At 44.7% G+C, this 13255-nt stretch overlaps 1 protein-coding gene and 1 non-coding gene across 2 annotated transcripts in view; one reads left to right on the top strand and one right to left on the bottom strand.

Moving 5' to 3' along the window:
• The window catches only part of PARVA (parvin alpha), a 179092-nt gene that overhangs the window by 35381 nt on the left and 130456 nt on the right, over nt 1-13255 (top strand).
• Nucleotides 1493-1565, bottom strand: TRNAG-UCC (transfer RNA glycine (anticodon UCC)). The gene has a single exon. It is a non-coding gene; the product is annotated as a tRNA-Gly (tRNA).

Raw genomic sequence — 13255 nt, 5'->3', positions numbered from 1 at the left:
GACGCATGGCAGCCTCTCAAGTACAGAAGTGAAATGAGGCCTGCTTTTCATTGACCTGGGAGGGCAGGGGAAGCGGCTGAGCTGGTGGTGAGAGGTTGGGCTCTCAGCTCCAGTCCCCTTGGCTGGTGACCCAGACACAAGGACTGCAGGGAGGGGTGGGCTTGCCCTGGGCCCAGCCCCCAGGCCTCCTCCATGAGGCACCCCAGCCCTCCCCCTGCCCCCATTAACACCCCTTCTCAGGCCCTGCCCCTCCCCTGGGGGGCTCTGGGCCAGCTGCCTCCTTGCTTGGACTGCTCTTATTTTCCCTTTACTAATCATCAGGTCCTGTCTGTGGAGGCAGCCAAGAGGAGCTCCTGGAGGCAGACCTGTCCAGGCACAAGTTAGGGGCTCAGCAATGCCTGGGGTATGATTGGTTGGGGCTGGATACAAAGGGTTCCTGTATAAAGCAAGGGCCTTCGCTTTATCCTTTTAGGGAAGTTCATTCTCTCTGATTGCCTCTCCTCCTCCTCTTGGAGATGTTGCTAGAATATCTCTGCAGCAGGGCCCAGCCTGTACTAGTCCATCCTTCACACTGAAACTGTCAGAACGTTTGCGCCAACACCAACCACCAGCTCTGACCTAGTCCCTCATTGACTGGAAATCCCCCTCCTCTTATCATCCCATTTATAACTGTGGTTTTAAACCTTAAAAAGAATAGTAAAATCAATGCATTTTTTTTCAGTGAAATATCAGTATATAAAGCTGAATACCAGGAGGCAGTAAAGTATAGAATTGTCATTAAGTATCCGGACTCTAGCATCAGACAGAGCTGGGTTCAAATCCAGACTCTGCCACTTATATAATTCCAACAAGTTGTCTAATTGCTGTCTTCATTTCCTCACCTGTAAAATGGGATGTTGGCAGTTCTTAGTGCATGGGGCTCTTTTGGAGATCAGAAGTGATTACTTAGGAGAGTGCCTGGCTGAGCATACGTGCTCAATAAAATGTTGGCTCTTATTACTAGAATATGAATCAATCTTCTAAGTTCTCATGTGTAACATGTATTATCATTTTATTATACAGTTGTATAATTAATATTTAATTATACAACCCATTGCAGACAGTAGTTTGGCTATCTGTATGAACACAGAACTTTTTAAAAATTAATTTTATTTTTTCAAACCACTTCAGACTTATAAAAATTTTGAGGAGTACAGAAATTCCCATTTGCCTTGCATACAGTTTCCCCTATTGTTAATTGTTAACATCTTACACTAGTATGGCACATTTGTTACCATTAATGAACCAAGATCAATACATAATCATTAACTAGGCTCTGTACTTTATTTCCTAGTTTTCACCTAGGAACGTCATTTATCTGTTGCAAAATTGCATCCAGGATAGCAGATTACATTTATTATTTTTTTTTAAGTGTGATAGCATTTTATTTTAGTTTTTAGAATACTTATTTACTTGGCTGAGCTGAGTCTTAGTTGTGGCATGCAGAATCCTGTTCCCTGACCAGGGATCGAACCTGGGACCTCTGCATTGGAAGTGCAGAGTCTTAACCACTGGACCACCAGCGAAGTCCTGGCATATTACATTTAATTGTCACTCAGAAATGGAATTAGGCTCCTCTAAGGAATTAGGCTCCTGTTGCCTGTGACAGGCTCTCAGACTTTCGGGAGTACTGGTGTTTTGTAGATATTTTGTAGGATGCCCCTGTATTGGAATTTGATGTTTCTCTCCTGGTTACCCTGGAGTTAAACGCAAGAATTTGCAGTCAGTGGATCGTGGATGGCTACCACAGAGTTCTTTTAGCTTCAGCATCCATGAAATTAGAATCAAATGTCTGCGGGAACTCTCAAGCACAGTTTGGAGAATCACAGTTAGATAAGCAGGGCCCTTGGTGTGGCCTATGAGATCCTTCTCAGCCTGTCCCACCCACTTCTCTAGCCTCTTCTCCCTGCTGGGAGCCCTCCAAATTCACCACAGTCCCCCAAGAAGTCTGGGCCTTGATGTATATTGATTCTTCTATATTGATGTATATTGTATATTGATGTATATTGATTCTGGAATGCCTGTCCTCCTTTCTCTGTTCAGCTACTTCTTGGCCTATGAGATCCAGGTTAACTCTTGCCTCCTCCCTGATGTCCTTCCCACTTTGCCTAAGGAGACTGACACTGTCCCCGGGGTTCCCTCAAAACTTGGCATTTCTCTCTGTATTGTCCTTCTTGGTACAGGTATTGGTCCACCTCTCCCTCTGGGCCAGAAGCTTCTTGAGAGCAGGGACTGAGTCATAATCCTGTCTATTCTTCATGCCTGGTGTGAGGCCTGTCATGCAGTAAATGCTTGAGAGCTAGCTGTTCAGTGAACGACTCTGACATTTAAGAGAGGTGCTGTGTCTGTACCAGCCTTAACACAGCATGTTTCCTTGATCCTAAAAGTGTGGGGGTGTCCCTGTGGATGAAGGATGCCAGTAACCACCCCTTGGGTGGCTCTTTTAAAGCCACTTTCTCCCTGCCCCTGAGGGGTGTGAGTACATGGTGTGAACATGGAAAGGGCCACCAGGGGGCTCCAGGGAGCAGCTCACCGACCCAGCCTGAGAGGAAGATTGAGTGGTGGCTTCAGCAGCCAGCCTTGAGTCCTGCAGAATTCACAAAAAAAAGTGTGTCCAAAGAGAGGTCTGTTTTGCTACTGATGTACCAGGCTCTGTAGCAAGGACAGGATGTACCAGCCTGTTCTGAAAACACGTGTGGGCCCCAGACAGTCTTTTTCCCCCCGAGATCTCTGCCTGCAGAAATTCGCACAAAAGATACCGATAGCCAAGAAATAACATTTGCAGGAGCAAATGATCTCGTTACAACTGCCAGCAGACCTTCACTTCATTCAGATATCCGAGTTTCTGCTTCCACTGCAGAGTTAATAGTTCTCCCTGGATTGGAAACTCTTAGTGGATATTCCTAAAGCCAAGATTATCACTGAGAAATTGGAGCCAAAATCTCAGGGCTTTTTTTCAATTCTATGAGAAGGGGGAAAAAAATAGCTGAGTTAATTTAAGATAATGAAGTTTGAATTAGAAATTTTTCTCTGGGGTCAGTAACCTCTTTAATTTTGTCCTTGTGGCTGGTATTATTAACACTTAGAAGAATAACAGTAGCTCTAGTGTATTGGGTACCTACTCCATGTTACACTCTGGATGCCCATGCCAGGCACTTGCCCTTGGGCATCCAGGGGGGATTAAAGCAGCATAATCCTCACCCGTTCTGCTACAAAGAGCTCCGTCTCATAGGTGAGGCAGCTGAGGGTCAGCCACATTAAGTGGTTTGTCAAGGCTGGAAATCAAATTCTTTCTGGCTTCAAGACTTGAAGTCTTGTCAGTCACACAAGCACACCCCAAAAGGATCTAAAATAGCTGCCAATCATGAAACATGTCCGTGCTCCAGGGGATGGGATGGGATTATTGCAGGAGACAGAAAGATATGGTATTGCAAGTAAACCCATCATTAATAATAATGATAAAAAGGATGATGGTATCTTACAGTTCTGGGGCTACAAGCTTCCTAGCACTCACAGTAGACAAATGAAAATGCGGGGGGTGGGGGGTGGGTATCTGCTAGAATTGAATGAGGTTTGCACTCAGAAGACTTTTATAGTTTAAGAGCAAAGTTAAGATGGAATCTCTGAACTCGCATGTTTTAAGAGGCAGACTCCTCCTCCTAAGGGTTTTGACCCAGCTGCTCATGATCCTCCCGCACCCACCTTCTGCTTGGCTCCCCAAATGTGACAGTGATCAGGTGAGGTGCCTATCGGACAGGTTCCAGGAAACTGGCCCTGGCGGCTCCCTATCCCAAAGGCTCTCTAGCCAGAATTTCTGAGAATGAGCATGCTAAACCATAGAGCCCAGAACCAAACTTGGAGAACACTCCAGCCCCAGCTGAAAGGCATTAATTGTCTATCCACAGCTTTCTTAAACAGGAGAGCGTTTGTAACTGGAGCGCAAAGCAGTTTCAACACAGAACCATGACTAAAGGAGGATGTGCAAAAACCTCTCATACTTTTGTCCCATAGCCTGAGTCCCTTCAGAAGCCTCCAAGCTTCTCAGGACCGGGTGTGTGCCATGCCCTTGGCCGGGCATCACGCGCCCATGCCCGGCTCATCCTTGGCCAGTTCACTTCGCTGTGCTCCAAGACTTACCCTGGGGTCAGCATGGAGCTATTAATTATTTTTCTTTGTCAAACCTTTGTCAGCAACTTCATCCCCAAAGAAGTGGTTTGTGTTCCCTTTGGCAAGAGTTGTGACTCTAGTAAATAAGAGATAATTATACTCGGGTTTTAAAATTAAAACACATAAAAAGCTAACAGTACCAGTGAGGAGTTACTTACGTTTTACGGCAGCCTGCTTCCCTCGGGACAGCAGACTGAATTTGCTGTGTTTCATGCAGACTCTGAGGGGTTTGAAGATAGATTTTTATTTTAAGAGGCCTGAAATCCTCTCTTGCTTCTAGTTAGTATGAAATCATGCTTCACATTCTTTCGTATTTTAGCACCTTTGGAGGAATTTAAGGCTCCAAGACTGCAATTAAAATGTGAGCATTAAGGAGTCGCAAGATTAAATGAGAGAATGTATCAGAAAGCATTTGGAGATGTTTCTATTGCATCATGTTCATTCTATGTGCATAATGCTTGGATTTGGCAGGGAAGGAGAAAGGCGTTCTTGTCTTGTGGCTGCTGAGAATTTCTTTTTTTTTTTTTTTTTGTCCTCTACTTTGTGCTTGGAAAGTGAAAATATATTCAAGTGAGTCCTTACAAACATTTGATCTTGTTTTCATAAGAAGTGAGAGGAATTGTGAGATGTAATTTTAAAAGTGGAAATATATATTTTTTTCTCATGTAGAATTATTTGCTTAGCCCCGAAGATGGGGTCGGGAGAGAAGTGTGAGGTGTGGCTGACCCTTGCTGCCTGTTCACAATGAACCTCTCCTTAGTGTGCCTGGTGGAAGTTGCTGAAGTTTTGCTTCGTGGAGCTGCTGAGAGGAGGAGACATCCTGCCGCTGTGTCAGAGGACCTAATGCCATAGAATGAAGGGCTGTGCTCCTTTTAGAATGTAAGGCTGGCTGCGGAGCCCACCTGGGCACTGGTGGGCAGGCTTAGCTCTTTGCTTTTCACCCGCGTGCCCCTCCCCCACCACCTTGATGAGTGATGTGCGGAGGCCAGTAGGGAGCACCGAGGACTCCAGGACTTGGGGAGAGTTTATGTCTGAGAAGTGAGCTGCCAACTGTACTTACACAGATGGGTGTTTGGGCTCTGGATATCTATGAATACACCCCAAAAGACATTGTCGGGCCCGTAGGAGTAAAGATGGTGTGGGAAACTTGAAACCAGGATTCCAACGTGGTGGAGTGGAGAGAGTTAAATTTCATGTGTTGTGTGCTAAACTTTCTCATAGGGCTTTCATATCTGTAATAATAGGAGAAAGCCCTCTTTTGACAACCCTGCGTTTAAGACGTTTCCACCACTTTGACTATTAAGTGGCATTATCTTGCCCTCCCCACCCCCACCCCAGATGTGCTTTGATAACCGGGCAGCACTCCCTGATGTCATCAGTACTTAAATTTATTTGGAGGGATGAGGAGAGTTTTAGCCCTTGAGAAACAATGGCCAGTGTTTACTCTCCAGGGGAATCAGCCTTTACATCATCTGAACCTAAGACATTTTCTGAACTGTAATATATATTATCACAGATCTTAATTTGAGGCATAGATGTTAGAATAATTTCATTTTGAAATATGGTGGTAGTAAAATCCAGCATTAACATGAGCAGTCAGTAATTCAAACTTTTATTTGCTCTGGTATCAAAGGACTGTCTTTCTGCTCCCACCAGCCGCGTGTGGGGAGCAGGGAGTGTGGGCGTGGGGGGAGGGGGAAAGATTTAGCTTTTTGCTGATTATAGTACTTTTCCAGTCCAATTTGGTTTTTTTCTTAAAGAACTGCTTCCCCTCCCCCCGCCCCTTTGTAACTGATTTGTTTAGTTTCTGAAGTCCACAAGAGTCCTGCGTGGCTCCCTGGATCTTTGTGAAAAGGCACATGACCTTTCCCACTAAGCTGTTGGCGCTAATCTATGCATGCCTTACCAGGGGCAGAAAGTTTGAAAACTTATGAGAACTGTTTATAATCTCCATTTGTTTCCCCCTTTCAACATCTTAATGCCACAGTGAACTGGCTGTTTTGGCAAAGAGGTCTCAAGTGGGATGATTGAGGGGGAATTTTCCCTCTTGGTGGAACTGATTGACTAGCCTATGTGAGCTGCTTTAGAAAACTTTTCATCTGTAGAATAATTTTGGCCATTATGAACATAAATGGCTTTGTCACCCTTTAGCAGGCAGATGGAGCATGTGTTTCACATTATTAATTCGAGGCGGCGTTAGGGCTGGTTGAAGCAGCTTTTAGGAAAGCAGAGTCTACACGTCCCCATCGTGCTTCCAGTTCCACTGCAAAAGGCAGTGTTCACACTGCCCGGGGTTGCGGAACAGCCCCTTCTGATGGGAATGCTGTGTGACATGGACCTTGCCAAAAACTAATGGATCATTTACAGGAAATAAGAAGTTAAGGAGGAGGATGAGTCAGTAGACTTCAAAGCGAACCCATTTCCACAGAACTTAAATAATGAATACCAAAGACTGAGGATTTCACAGACAGCTTCTCCAGCTCTCCGTGCAGCTGGAAACTTCGTGCAACTCCAGTACTGTCTGCTCTGATACAGGGTCCCAACTGCTTCAGGAAAGAAGAGGCGATAAGGAAGGCAGGGAGAAAGAGTAGGGCAGGGATGAAAAAGAAAGAAGGGGAGTGATTTGAAAAGAAAGATAGAGGAAGAAGGATGGATGGGTGGATGGATGGGATAGATGGAAGGAGGGATGAAGGAGAAGGGAGAAGGAACAGAGGGATGGATAGGCAGAGGTTGGGGGTGTCAGATGGTGGGTAGTTAAGTCTAATTTTGTACAAATATATTTTGTGTGGCAAGTATCCTGGTACCCCTGTCACGTGGGTCTCTCTTTAGCGGACTGTGCTGTGCTGTGCTTAGCCACTCAGTCGTTGAGTGGATTACTAAAGTCAAAATAAAATTGTGTATCTTTTAAATGCCACTTAGTCATTTATGAGATCATAGACAAGGGGTTTAAGGAGTTTTCTTTTGGAACTGCTTATGATGGAGAACTGTGTTTGAGAAAATTGAGGGCTGGTTCAGATTACGAGCATAGCGCAGAGGTCCCTCACTTAAGGAAACTTGTATATATCAGTGAAACAGTTGGAGTTGGGAGATTTATGTGTATGACATAAATTTTTTTTTTTTTTTTAGATTTAAGGGAAACTTTATTCAGTCTTTTCCAAAAGCAACCTAGTTTAAAAATCGAATTGAGATCAATAGAGAAGGAAACCCTAGACAGATAGACAAACACACACACCCACAAAGGGAAGGTAGTACAGGTAGGGCTGCTAAGTCAGATTCTCTCCATCTTGGAAGTGAGGTCATCCCAGATCCTGGTCAGCTCATCCTCTTTAGTCTTCTGCTCAACCACCTCCTCCAGCGAGTAGACTCGCATCTGCTCCTTCCTCAGGACCACCTGCAGTGCCAGGGCGTCTGTCGGGGCCTTGTTCCAGACCTGGGCAATCTCCTTGTTTGCCTGCGGAAGCTTCTCCTCCCCCTGGGCCTTCAGCACCTGGTACTTCTGGCCCTCCTTCCTGATCCTCTCTGTATAATCCTCAATGCACTTCCTTGGCGACTCTTCATTCGTGCCGTAGCCTTCGATCACCTTCTTCTGTTTCTCAGAGGGCTTGACGAGGTCGAAGAATGACTTCTCCTTGTAGTACAGGTCTGCCGTCAGCTGAGCTTTCTCCTTCAGAACCTTCTGGATCTGAGCCTTGACAAGTTCCTTCTCTTTCTGAGCTCCTCCATCGCGTGGTTCACAGTCCCCTCAAACCCGTCCATGATCTTTCCCGTCTCGAGGATCCTCTCCTGCAGCTCCGCGCACCTGCCCTGCGGCGCCTCGTTCTCCTGCGTGACCTCCACCGCTGTGTCCAGCGGTTCCACTTTCAGGAGTTTATTCATTAAAAATAATTAGACAAAGGTATGAACACTGTGTGGATAACAGCATTGTTCATACTTGTAAAAACCTTGAAATAAACTTATACGTCTAATAGATATCAAGTAAATCATGGCGTATGTATATTGCATATACTATAACATCATCAAAAATACAATGCGGTTCTGTATTACTGACATGGAATGATTTCCACAGTATATTAAAAATTTTTCAGAAAGTATATGCTTATATGTGTATAAACATTTATATTTACATTGAAAAAAAGTCTGGAGGGATATACCTAAATGTTAACAATGATTAAAACTAGGGAGGTAGGGTTGGGGTGATTTTAATTTTCTTGTCTGCAGTTTCTCATTTGTTTTCTACAATGAATATGTATTACTTGCCTACTCTAAAAAAACAATTGAAAGAAAAAAAAAAAAACAATTGGTAGAAGAGGGGGATTTTTCACTGAAGAGAGGATTTATTCAAGCTTTTTTCCCACAGACAAGGGCCCAAGTTAAGTTTGTGTTTACAGAGCCCCTCCCAATGTTGGAAGGGGGAAAAAAAAACCTTCCCAAATGTCAAAATCCTGTTTCTGGATCTCTTTTGCTTCAAGGGCCCTCTGGTGCCAAGCCCTCCTTCTTGCTCATAGCCTGACCTGAGTCCCCTCGGGGGGCCAGGTGCCCTTGCAGCCAGCAGCACTGGAGGAGGAAGCAGCAGGGGTACCTCTGGCCAGATGGTAGGCACCCTTGCCTCTGGGCTGGAGACTCTAGGTTCTAATGCCAAGTGACCAGAGACCACCCAAGGCCAGCATTGGTATTTTAAAAGACTTGGGGACTGGAGGGGGAGGAGAAATCACTTATTTAAAAGAGGAAACCCTAGACTGCCTGTCATTGGAAGGTTTGTGCTGGACCCAGGCTCTCTTGGTCTGGAGGAAAACCAGAAAGTGCATTCGTGCCCTGTTCTCAGAAGTTCTCCAAGCACAGCATGGGCCCATCGAGGGTCTGAGGCAGGGGGTGGGGGCTTTCTCTGCCTTTTCCATGATAAATGCTTCTACTTTCTGGGTGATGTGGGGTTTTATTCCCTCACTGTGGGCTTGACAAGGGTGCTCTGGCAGGTCCTGACCACTGTGTCTGCTCTTCCATCTGCTGGAAGGCCATGCTGACCTCTGGGACTACTTCCCACTCTTGTCTTGATTTTTCTTTGTTGGATCCAGCTGGTCTCATCCCCGGGGCAGGATGGGTGTGGGAGGAGGACCAAGACAGTTGGGATTCTTTAGCTGGTGGGTTGCTGGCCTGGAGCAGAGCCCAGCTTCTCAGCCATCCCTGCCACAGCCTCCCCCCACCGCCTAGTTCTTAGTTGGAATGGAAGATTCAGTTCTATCTTGGTTTGGAATCAGCGTGCTGATTGCTTACTTCTCAGCAACCGGACCTCATTGGAGCCAGACTTAATCTTTGTTCATCACCCACTGGCTATGTGATCCAGGCAGGTCATTTAACCTTTCTGAGCCTCTGTTTCCTCATCTGTAAAATTTCAGCTTTACTGGGGGTGGAGGTTGGAGGGAAGATGGGTAGGTTGAAGACTTACTTCCCTAACATAGGGAAGTGCTTCGAATAATATCTCACACACTGTAATAATATAATTACTGCTGTGATAACTGACATTGACTGAACAATACTTTATGTCAGGCAGTTTTCTAAATACTTTGCATATAGAAATTTACTTAATCCTCACAATGGCCTCTGGAGTAGATACTAACTAATCCCACTTACAGATGAGAAAAATGGAACCATGGAGAAATTGAATTAACTTGCCCAAGTTAGTATATGAATTAGTGAAATAACCAGGCTGTGACCAAGAAGTTTTTTTTTTTCTTTTTTTAATTGTGGTAAAATACACATAACATGGGCTTCCTAGGTAGCAGGAGACCTGGGTTCGATCTCTGGGTCAGGAAGATCCCCTGGAGAAGGAAATGGCAACCCACTCCAGTATTCTTGCCTGGGAAATCCCATGGGCAGAGAGAGGAGCCTGGCAGTCTGTAGTCCATGGGGTCGCAAAGAATCAGACATGACTGAATGACTAAACAACACATAACATAAAATTTACCATCTTAACCATGTTCAAGTGCAGAGTTCAGTGGTGTTAAGTAAATTCACATTGCTGTGCAGCTGATCTCCAGAGCCCTTTTTCATCTGGTAAAACTGAAGTTCTATATCCACTAAACAGCTATTCCCTATTACCCCTCGCCCATCCCAGACCCTGGAAACTACTGTTCTACTTTCTGCTCCTATAAGTAGAACCATGCAGTATTTGTCTTTTTGTGACTGGCTTATTTTACTTTGCATAACGTTCTCAAAGCTTACCTATGTTGTGGTATGTGTCAGAATTTCCTTTCTAAGAGTGAATGATATTCTATTATGTATATATATATACACCAGATTTTCTTACCCATTCATCTGTCCCTAGACATCTGGCTATTGTAAATAATGCTCTTATGAACATAGATATATCAGTTTGAGTTCCTGCTTTCAGTTCTTTTGGGCATATACCCAGGGGTGGAATTACTCTGTCTTATGGTAAATCTATTTCTAATTTCTTGAGGAACAGCCATACTATTTTCCATTATGGCTATACAATTTTATGTTCCCACCACAAGAATTCCTATGTCTCCACATTCTCCCCAACACATGTTTTGTTCATAGTAGCCATCCTAGTGGGTATGAGGTGGTATCTCACTGTGTGTGTATGTGTTTTGTACAGATTTTGGGGTGTGGGCATTTTTAAAGTCTTTACTGAATTTGTCACGGTATTGCTTCTGTTTGATGTTTTGCTTTTTGGCCCTGAAGCATGTGGGATCTTAGCTCCCCAATCAGGGATTGAACTCGCACCGCTGCATTGGAAGGAGAAGTTTAACTACTGGACTGCCAGGAAAGTCCCTCATTGTGGTTTTGATGTATGTTTCCCTCCTGATTAGTGATGTGAGCTTCTTCTCATGTTCTCCTTGGCCATTTGTGTATCTTTGGAGAAATGTCTATTCAAGCTCTTTGCCCATTTTTTAATCAGGTAGTTCATTTTTTTGTTGTTCAGTTATAGGAATTTTTAATATATTTTGGGTATTAACCCTTTATCAGATATATGATTGACAAATGTTTGCTTCCATTCTGTGGGGTGCCTTTTCACTCTGCCGATTCTGTCCTTTGATACACAGAAGTTTTAAGTTTGGTGTAGTTCTATTTATTTATTTATTTATTTTTTTACTTTTGTTGCCTTTGCTTTTTGCGCCATAACAAAACAAGGAATACTTTTGGGTGATCTGTAGTTGAGGAAAGATGAGGGAATAAGCAAATTCTGTTCATTTTGTTTGGAAAGGTAAGATGTGAAGACAGGAGCCAGCACCCTTTGTGGTGTTGAGTAGTGTAGAGAGACTTAAAAAAAAAAAAAAAAAAAGATAAGCTATAACTAAGCAAAGGCAGTTTGGGATTGGATCCCAGCCCAACATGAAGAGAAAAAGAGCCTAAGAATACTGTATTAGCAGACAATGTTTGAAGCAGAAAAAAGAAAAAGTCCTAAAGGGCCGAGAGCCAAAAAGTCCAAGTAAGAATAAAAAATTAGGAGAAAATGGGGAAATGATGGGTCTTTGACAGTCTAAAGGGGGGAAAAGGTGGTGTGCATTAGAGAAGGATTATTGGGTTGAAATTTGAGCAGGGAAGTTAAAAAATTCTTCTGGCTGGGCAAAAAGGGAGATTCTACTGCCGGGGAAAATGGATTTTGCAACAGTAGGGGAGAAAAAGCAGGACACAGAGGTAGTGAGGCTGCTAATTACGAGAGGGAGGGCTTTTCAGAGACTCAAGGAAATGACTGCAGAGCTAAATTCTTAGTCCCTTTCAGCCTTCCCTGTCAGGGGTTCCAGCAACAATGAATCGAGCACAGCCAGAGCAGGCGAGGAAACAGGAGACATGGCAGCCCTGAAGAGTGTGTGGAGAAATATCTGAAGCCCATGTACACCCTTTGGTTTCTATTATTTATGTTAAAAATGGCGAGCACTGTACTGTGGCAGGAAGAACCCTGGCCATGATTGCTGCTGCAGACCCCTGAAAGGCAGGAGAAGTCTTCAGTGTCTGAGGCAAACAGACCTTGAACAGCAGCAGCCTGGCCGGAAGACAGTGCCACAAGCCAGGGGAGAGTTCACCTGGGAAGAGCACTGTGCTGGGAGTCCAGAGGCCTGGTGCCTTCCGGCTTGGCCATAAATTCACTCTCCTTCAGTGATTCCTCGCATCTTCTTCTAGAAAACAAAGGCCACAGCTAGTTGATCTTCTTTTCAAAGAGGCAAAGAGTCTTATTCAAATGACCTGAAGTCTATGGAGATTATTTTAAGGACGTACGTGGACAAGAATTCCGAAGAAGCAGAACCGCTGGGCCAGCGGCTGAGCAGCCACCACAGGAGAGCTGGAGTGAAGGGTGCTCGGAACCTCAGGCAGCAGGAGAGGCCTCAGTGGTAGAAGTTTCTGGACTGTTCATCTGGCATTCTGCCACTAACGTGACTCTGTTCTGTTCTCTTGCTACTGGCTTCCTGCCCCTCCTCTCTGGATCTTTTCTCTCCTTTGCTCCTGCTTGAAGTAAGGATTGTTCTGTGCTCTGATCCTGAGCCCAAGACTTGTTCTTAGAGGATAATGAAGATGATAATAGCAGCTAACATTTATCGAGTGCCTACTATGTGTCAGATGGTGTTAAAAGCACAAGATAGGTCTTAAATTACTTTATAGTCTTAGCAATCTTGTGGGGGCAAGAACCACCGTTATCCCCAGCTGGAAAAAGCTGAGGCCCAGGGAAGTGATTTGCTGTGGTCACACAAATAGTAAGTGTCATAACCAGCATTCAGATTCAGTCAGTGAACTCCAGAGCCTGTGCTCTGCACACCACCCACTGCTCCCAGCAAGGAATGGGAGGAGTGAGCTGCTAGAGGTCTTCAATTCCTGTTTCCCTCAATGGTTACCCAAGCAGCAGTCATCTGTCTGTTCATATCAAACTGTTTAGGACATTTTTGGGGGGTATTTTTCAATCTGTACCAGCTCTGAGAGTTAGTGCTGAGTTTACTGTATGTAACATCTTGATGGACTCCGGCATTTGCCATTATGAATTGCTTGACATGGGTTGGTCAGGGAGGCAGGCCGACAAGAGAGGAGATTGAGGATCTGG

The sequence above is a fragment of the Bos taurus genome, chromosome 15 (assembly GCF_002263795.3).
Source record: "Bos taurus isolate L1 Dominette 01449 registration number 42190680 breed Hereford chromosome 15, ARS-UCD2.0, whole genome shotgun sequence".
NCBI lineage: Eukaryota > Metazoa > Chordata > Mammalia > Artiodactyla > Bovidae > Bos > Bos taurus.
Note: the sequence above shows the minus strand (reverse complement) of the source record. Positions and strands in the feature narration are given on the sequence as shown.